This window comes from Denticeps clupeoides, chromosome 17 (genome assembly GCF_900700375.1).
Source record: "Denticeps clupeoides chromosome 17, fDenClu1.1, whole genome shotgun sequence".
Classification (NCBI taxonomy): domain Eukaryota; kingdom Metazoa; phylum Chordata; class Actinopteri; order Clupeiformes; family Denticipitidae; genus Denticeps; species Denticeps clupeoides.
Window position 1 is genome coordinate 18,916,745 of NC_041723.1, and position 6,163 is coordinate 18,922,907.

Here is a 6,163-nt window from a genome sequence, read left to right on the forward strand (position 1 = left end):
CCGAGCCCTGAATGCCAGCCACTAGTGCACCCCATACATAGGTGAGTGATAATAAAGGGGTTCCATAAATGGACAAAAGTTCCTTCTTTCTTTAATTTATACAAGTTAGTTTCTCCAGAGCCAGAAAGCTGTCCACAGTGGGTGCTTCCATACTTCTCCATAGTAAAGCAATTGTTCTCCTGGATTACAAAAGTCCAAAGTCAATGAGTAATGTTGTTTTTTTATGAGACACAAAAAGGTCTGCAGGACATATTCCAAGTATATATAGCCTGGCTTGCAGAGGGACTTCCCATTCAACAATGATTTATGCATTCATCACATTCTCCCAAAACTATTGACTCTTTGTACATTCCCAGAGACAGTGGATTTGTGTACCCTTCTCCTCCCCACACTTAACACATACATCAGGGACATTGGGATAAATGTGAGGTTATTTGCTTGGTTTAAAATAGGTGTGCATCAACCTGTTTTGTCAGCTTTCCATGCCTCTAGTTTTTTTTAGAAGAGAACTCTTTCTTGAGAGAACTCTTAATGAGTAATGATAATTGGCCCCTCCCATCCATATGGAACACAATTAAATCTTCAATCTTTCATATCGGTGAAAGGATTCTGTTTCTGCTTGCATAAAGAAGTGCTTCAATTGTAAATACTTGTTTCCTTACATCAAATGTTTCCTTACATCATCATAATCTGCACATAAAAAAGTCATACGTATAAATATTCTTGATGCCCTTGTCAAACCAGATTTTAAATGCCCCATCTGATTGCTATGGATTTACAAAGAAGGGGTTCTTTGTTTAATTAGTGTTTTAAATTTCACAGAATATAAGAAGGAGCATGGCTTCTGAGAGTGAATATTGTGAGGAGGAGCAGGAATCAAGACATTTGGAACATTTTTATAGCCTAGCACACCCATGACACGCCATCCTCTATGCTTGTTCAACAAAAGAGAGCAGACGGAGCAGAACGGCATGTAAACATTGACACGTCTGATCTGTGTGTTTGCAGGAGCAGCAGAATGCTATTCTATACTTCCACACTTGCAACAATTGGGTTTCCTCCCAAAGAAGGTTGTGTTTACAGAGCCTCCTCTCTGATCTCCTAAAACCAAGAGTAAGATAAAGATAAGATGATTCTTTATTTCCCACAAGTGGGAAATTTACATTGTCATGGCAGAAAGCAGATTGTACCAGATAAGAGCAGCAAAAAATAAATATCATAAAGACTATGCTGAGAGTATAATATAAAAAGTCACTATACAAGTAAATCTTCTTGAAATAACTGTGGATAAGTGCATTTAAAATCTATGTATATGTATATAAAAATATGTATAGTGGATGTGTGTGTTTGTTAGTCTTTGTATATGTGGTCAGCTGCAGACTCTTTGTTGTAGAGCTTTTCCTAATGCAAATATTATAACTCCTGGTATGAATAAACCGGTGTCATTAGCACCAGGATAACTTAGTGCTAATGGTATCAATCTGTCTTCAACCAGCTCCCAGTGTGCAAAAGTCAATGAGTCCTTTTCACCTTCTTTCATTATTTCTCTTAGAAAATAAGAACACCTCTGAAGGATATTGGTGTAAAAACTCAATTGACTGTCCTTTCTTCTTGAAGAAGCCACAGCTTTGGTTAGCTATTCAGATGTCTGATAACTGCAGTCATGTCATTGTGCCCTGGATTCCTGCAGTGGTGGCCTAGCGGTTAAGGGAGCGGCCCTGTAATCAGAAGGTTGCTGGTTTGAATCCCGAGCCGCCAAGGTGCCACTGAGGTGTCACTGAGCAAAGCACCGTCCCCACACACTGCTCCCCGGGCGCTTGTCATGGCTGCCCACTGCTCACTCAGGGTGATGGGTTAAATGCAGAGGACAAATTTCACTGTTTATCACATGTGACAATCACTTCACTTTTTTTTTTTTTTTTGGATAATAGTGACAAAAACAGCCCCAGGCAAGGACAATTCCATCCAACTAGTTTTGTTGAAGAGTTGGGTCTCATGGTCCTTTACAATGTAAAGACAACAGTGTCAAGAAAAAGGAAGACATCTTGAGAAGAACCAAGGCAGGAACCCATTCTCCTCCTCAGCACTGGATTACCCTGGGATTTTCAGTGAGATTTATCCTGGAAATATGGCATAGAGGTTTTTATTTTTGATTTTAACAGACATTTTCAGTACAGTCTTCCCATCCAATTTCCCAGCTCTGTAGATGCCAATAAATATCAACATTGATGATGTCAGTGATTATTTTGTCAAAACAATTGATTATCAGATACTAATCTGAAAACAATTTTCAACAGGCAATGCAGCAGGCAACCCCTCCTCGGCTACCTAGAGGACCCAATGAGAGAAACTTTAAGCATAAATCTGCAGCACCAAAATGTAAAAAGCAAGAGCACTGTCTGGAAGTGTTTCAGATATCAGATGACAAGGGAAAAAAGTTTTAGCTATCAACGCCAAAATATAATCAAACATGAATTATGTAGATCCTCTGCCAGCTATGCATATAATAGTTGACTGTAGCTCATAATGGACATATTCTCTTCCAGTGCTCTCTGGCTCTCACTGTGACATGGTTGAGAAGCAGGGTAATAAAATGCATCCCTGCAATGCCCAGTCCTTGTCTGTCATCATTCATTTGACTCCTTCAAGAAAAAAAGCTGAAGCAATATGGAATGTCTTATGGCTTGATTGGAGGATTTTTACTCTCTTCATTATAAATACTGACCAGTTGAATTTCACAAGCATTGTTTCTCTAATGACACACAACTCTACATTTCAACCAGAAGTCAAACAGTCTCTGAAGTGTGATAAAGAAGCTTTAAAAATGTATGTTGATAAACAGTGATTTTCTCAAGTTAAATTTCTATGCCCATTCTTTGGTTGTACCAGAATTAAAATAAGAATGCAGGGCAAATTATGATGATTGTAATGTTAGGGTACCCCTGCCCACAAGATGGCACCATATCACTGTCATCTGTACTTTAATTAAAGTGAAGTGAAAGTTAAAAGTGAAGTGATTGTCACATGTGATACACAGCAGCACAGCACACAGTGCACACAGTGAAATTTGTCCTCTGCATTTAACCCACCACCCTGAGTGAGCAGTGGGCAGCCATGACAGGCACCCGGGGAGCAGTGTGTGGGGACGGTGCTTTGCTCAGTGGCACCTCAGTGGCACCTTGGCGAAACGGGATTCGAACCGGCAACCTTCTGATTACGGGTCCGCTTTCTTAACCGCTAGGTCACCACTGCCCCGGGCGCCTGTGTCCGTTATGTGTCTGTATTTATAGCCACTATATAGCCTACAAGCTACCTCACTGTCAGGTTGCACTCTTGGGTGACTTGTGTGCATCCTTGTTCCTTTATTAAAACTTCACTCTGTGAAATAACTGAAACATGTTTTATATTCTAGTTTCTTCATGAAAATAAAGAAAACACATTGAATGAAAAGGTGTGTCCAAACTTTTGGCCTGTACTGTATATCAAGCACCCATTCCCCAACCAGTTCATTAGTCAGAATGAGTAAGTTTATGGGTTTGTGCATGGTGTCCTTTGTCATGTTTTTGTGTTATTCCATAGTCTTTTTTCCGTAGTCTTTTATTCTGTAGTCTTTTTGTACACTGAGAATCCCTGAAGAGATCCCACAATCTCTTCTCTCTAAACTTGTATATGGCAAGATGACAATAAAATTAACTGACTGGATCAGTCACTGTAGTGACATGGCTGCTGGGATTTGGAGAACAGTTTGGAAGTGTTTAATCAGAAATAGACTTTAAATTTAGTTTATAAACTCAATTTATTTGAGCATTAAATCCTATATTGGACCAGTAACCAGTGAAGTTGGGAAAAATTGGTGGTATGACTCTTCGTACACCATGCGGCCTGCATGTTCAGAAGAGCCTCAGAAAGCATTTGACCTTTTGTAATGTGCTCTGACTTACTGAAAACAAGTTGGATGTTTGGGATTTTTGTGGGGGATCAGACGCCCCTTCAGGCCATTCATAGAGTCCTTGTAGGGAGTCAGTCTCTCACATGACCCACATAACCAACATCATGAGACTTCCTGCAGGCCAGCACAAAAAGATCAAAGTTTAGATGCAGCACACAGAGCACCCATTGAGCACCTATGCAGCAGCTATGTTTGCAAACTTTGTCAGGTCAGATGGTCATGGACTAAATGCACTAAAATTAAACACAATAAAGGTTTTATATCTTGACAACTGAACTACTTCCTGCTATAATATTCTGGTATATACTTAAAATGTTCAGGCCAGAAGGAAAAGCTGCAGCATTGCGGCCTCTTCTGTTCATGTTATTTCCTGTCCAACTTGGAAACACATCTCAAAAACCCATCAGTAAGAAGTGTATGTTCTCTCAGATCAAATGTATGCACATGTGCATATGAGTGGCCACAGAGAGAGAGACAGACAGAGTGCCTTGTACATACATTAAAGTAAATAAAGAAAGTTTTACAACAAGCCAGTCTCCAAGTGATCTGATTTTTCTTTTAATGGCTATTAAAAAAGATTAGCATTTGGAGATCGGAAGCAAACATTTTCATGTTTTATAACGTATTTGTAAAGAATAGAGTTACAAATAAAATGTGTCCCCTAGTCTCAAGAATGTGTGATTTAGATACTCAGTTTAAAACAATAAAAATTCAGTTCAAAAACTAACAAACTTTAGATGGAAGTACTACTGTAAAGGAAACTACTGCCACTCACACAAAAACATGACAAAGGACACCATGCACAAACCCATAAATTTACTCACAGAACAACCTCCTGGATCCTAGCCAGTCTGGCTTCAGAACCGCTCATTCTACAGAGACTGTCCTTCTGTACTTATTCTCCTCGACCTCTCTGCAGCATTTGACACCATTAACCACAAGACTCTCTTGTCAATCCTGAAGAGGCTTGGAATTCAGGGCTCAGCATGGCAGTGGTTTGCTTCCTACCTTGATGAGCGATCTTACTAAGTGACTTGGAAAGGATCCACCTCTGCCTCACGTAGACTCTCCACTGGTGTCCCTCAAGGCTCGGTGCTAGGTCCTCTCCTTTTCACCCTCTACACGAGATCACTTGGTGAGGTCATTTCCTCACATGGATAATTCTACCACTGGTGACGACACACAACTCATCTTCTCTTTTCCTCCATCAGATCCACATGCTGCTTCCAAAATCTCTGCATGTCTAACCGACATCTCACCTTGGATGGCAACCCATCACCTCAAACTCAATCCCACCAAAACTGAACTAATATTCATTCCAGCAGATTCTTCACCACATCAGGATCTATTTTCCTGGACAACTCACAGCTCTCTCCTTCTACAACAGCCCGCAACCTTGGAGTAACAATAGATAACCAACTCTCCTTCACGACTCACATCAGCAATCTTTCCCGCTCATGTAGATTCCTTCTCTACAATATCAGATGAATCCGCCCTTATCTGTCAACCCTGGCCACCCAGATACTGGTTCAGTCCTTATTAATCTCAAGACTGGACTACTGCAACTCCCTTCTAGCTGGTCTACCACTATGCACCATCTGACCTGTACAATTCATACAAAATGCAGCAGCACGACTGATCTTCAACATCCCAAGTTCTCCCACACCACCCCTCTGCTACGTTCCCTCCACTGGCTCCCAGTAGCTGCACGCATCAGATTCAAAATACTGATGCTGGCCTACAAAGCCAAACATGGAGTAGCACCATCCTACCTCACAGCCCTTATTACACCTCGCACTGCACCTTGTATACTCCGAGCCTCCAGTACTACTCGCCTGGTCCCTCCATCGCTAAAGGTAAAAGGAAGACATTCATCTAGACTCTTCTCCGTCTTGGCCCCTTGGTGGTGGAATTAACTTCCCCTTCAGAACAGCTCAGTCACTAAGTATTTTCAAACGACAGCTCAAGACCTTCCTCTTTAAAGAATATTTAGATTAACTTGTAACTTTCTTATTGTCGAACTTGTGTACAGAATCTATAACAGAGTGAATGAAAAGGTTGTATCCATAGTTGGGGTCCTAATGAACTGGAACTGATCACTTCATTGATGATAACTTGAAAGCACGCTGTAAGTCGCTCTGGATAAGGGCGTCTGACAAATGCCTTATATGTAAATGTGTGTAAATATGTAAATGCCTTATATTCTGATTTTAG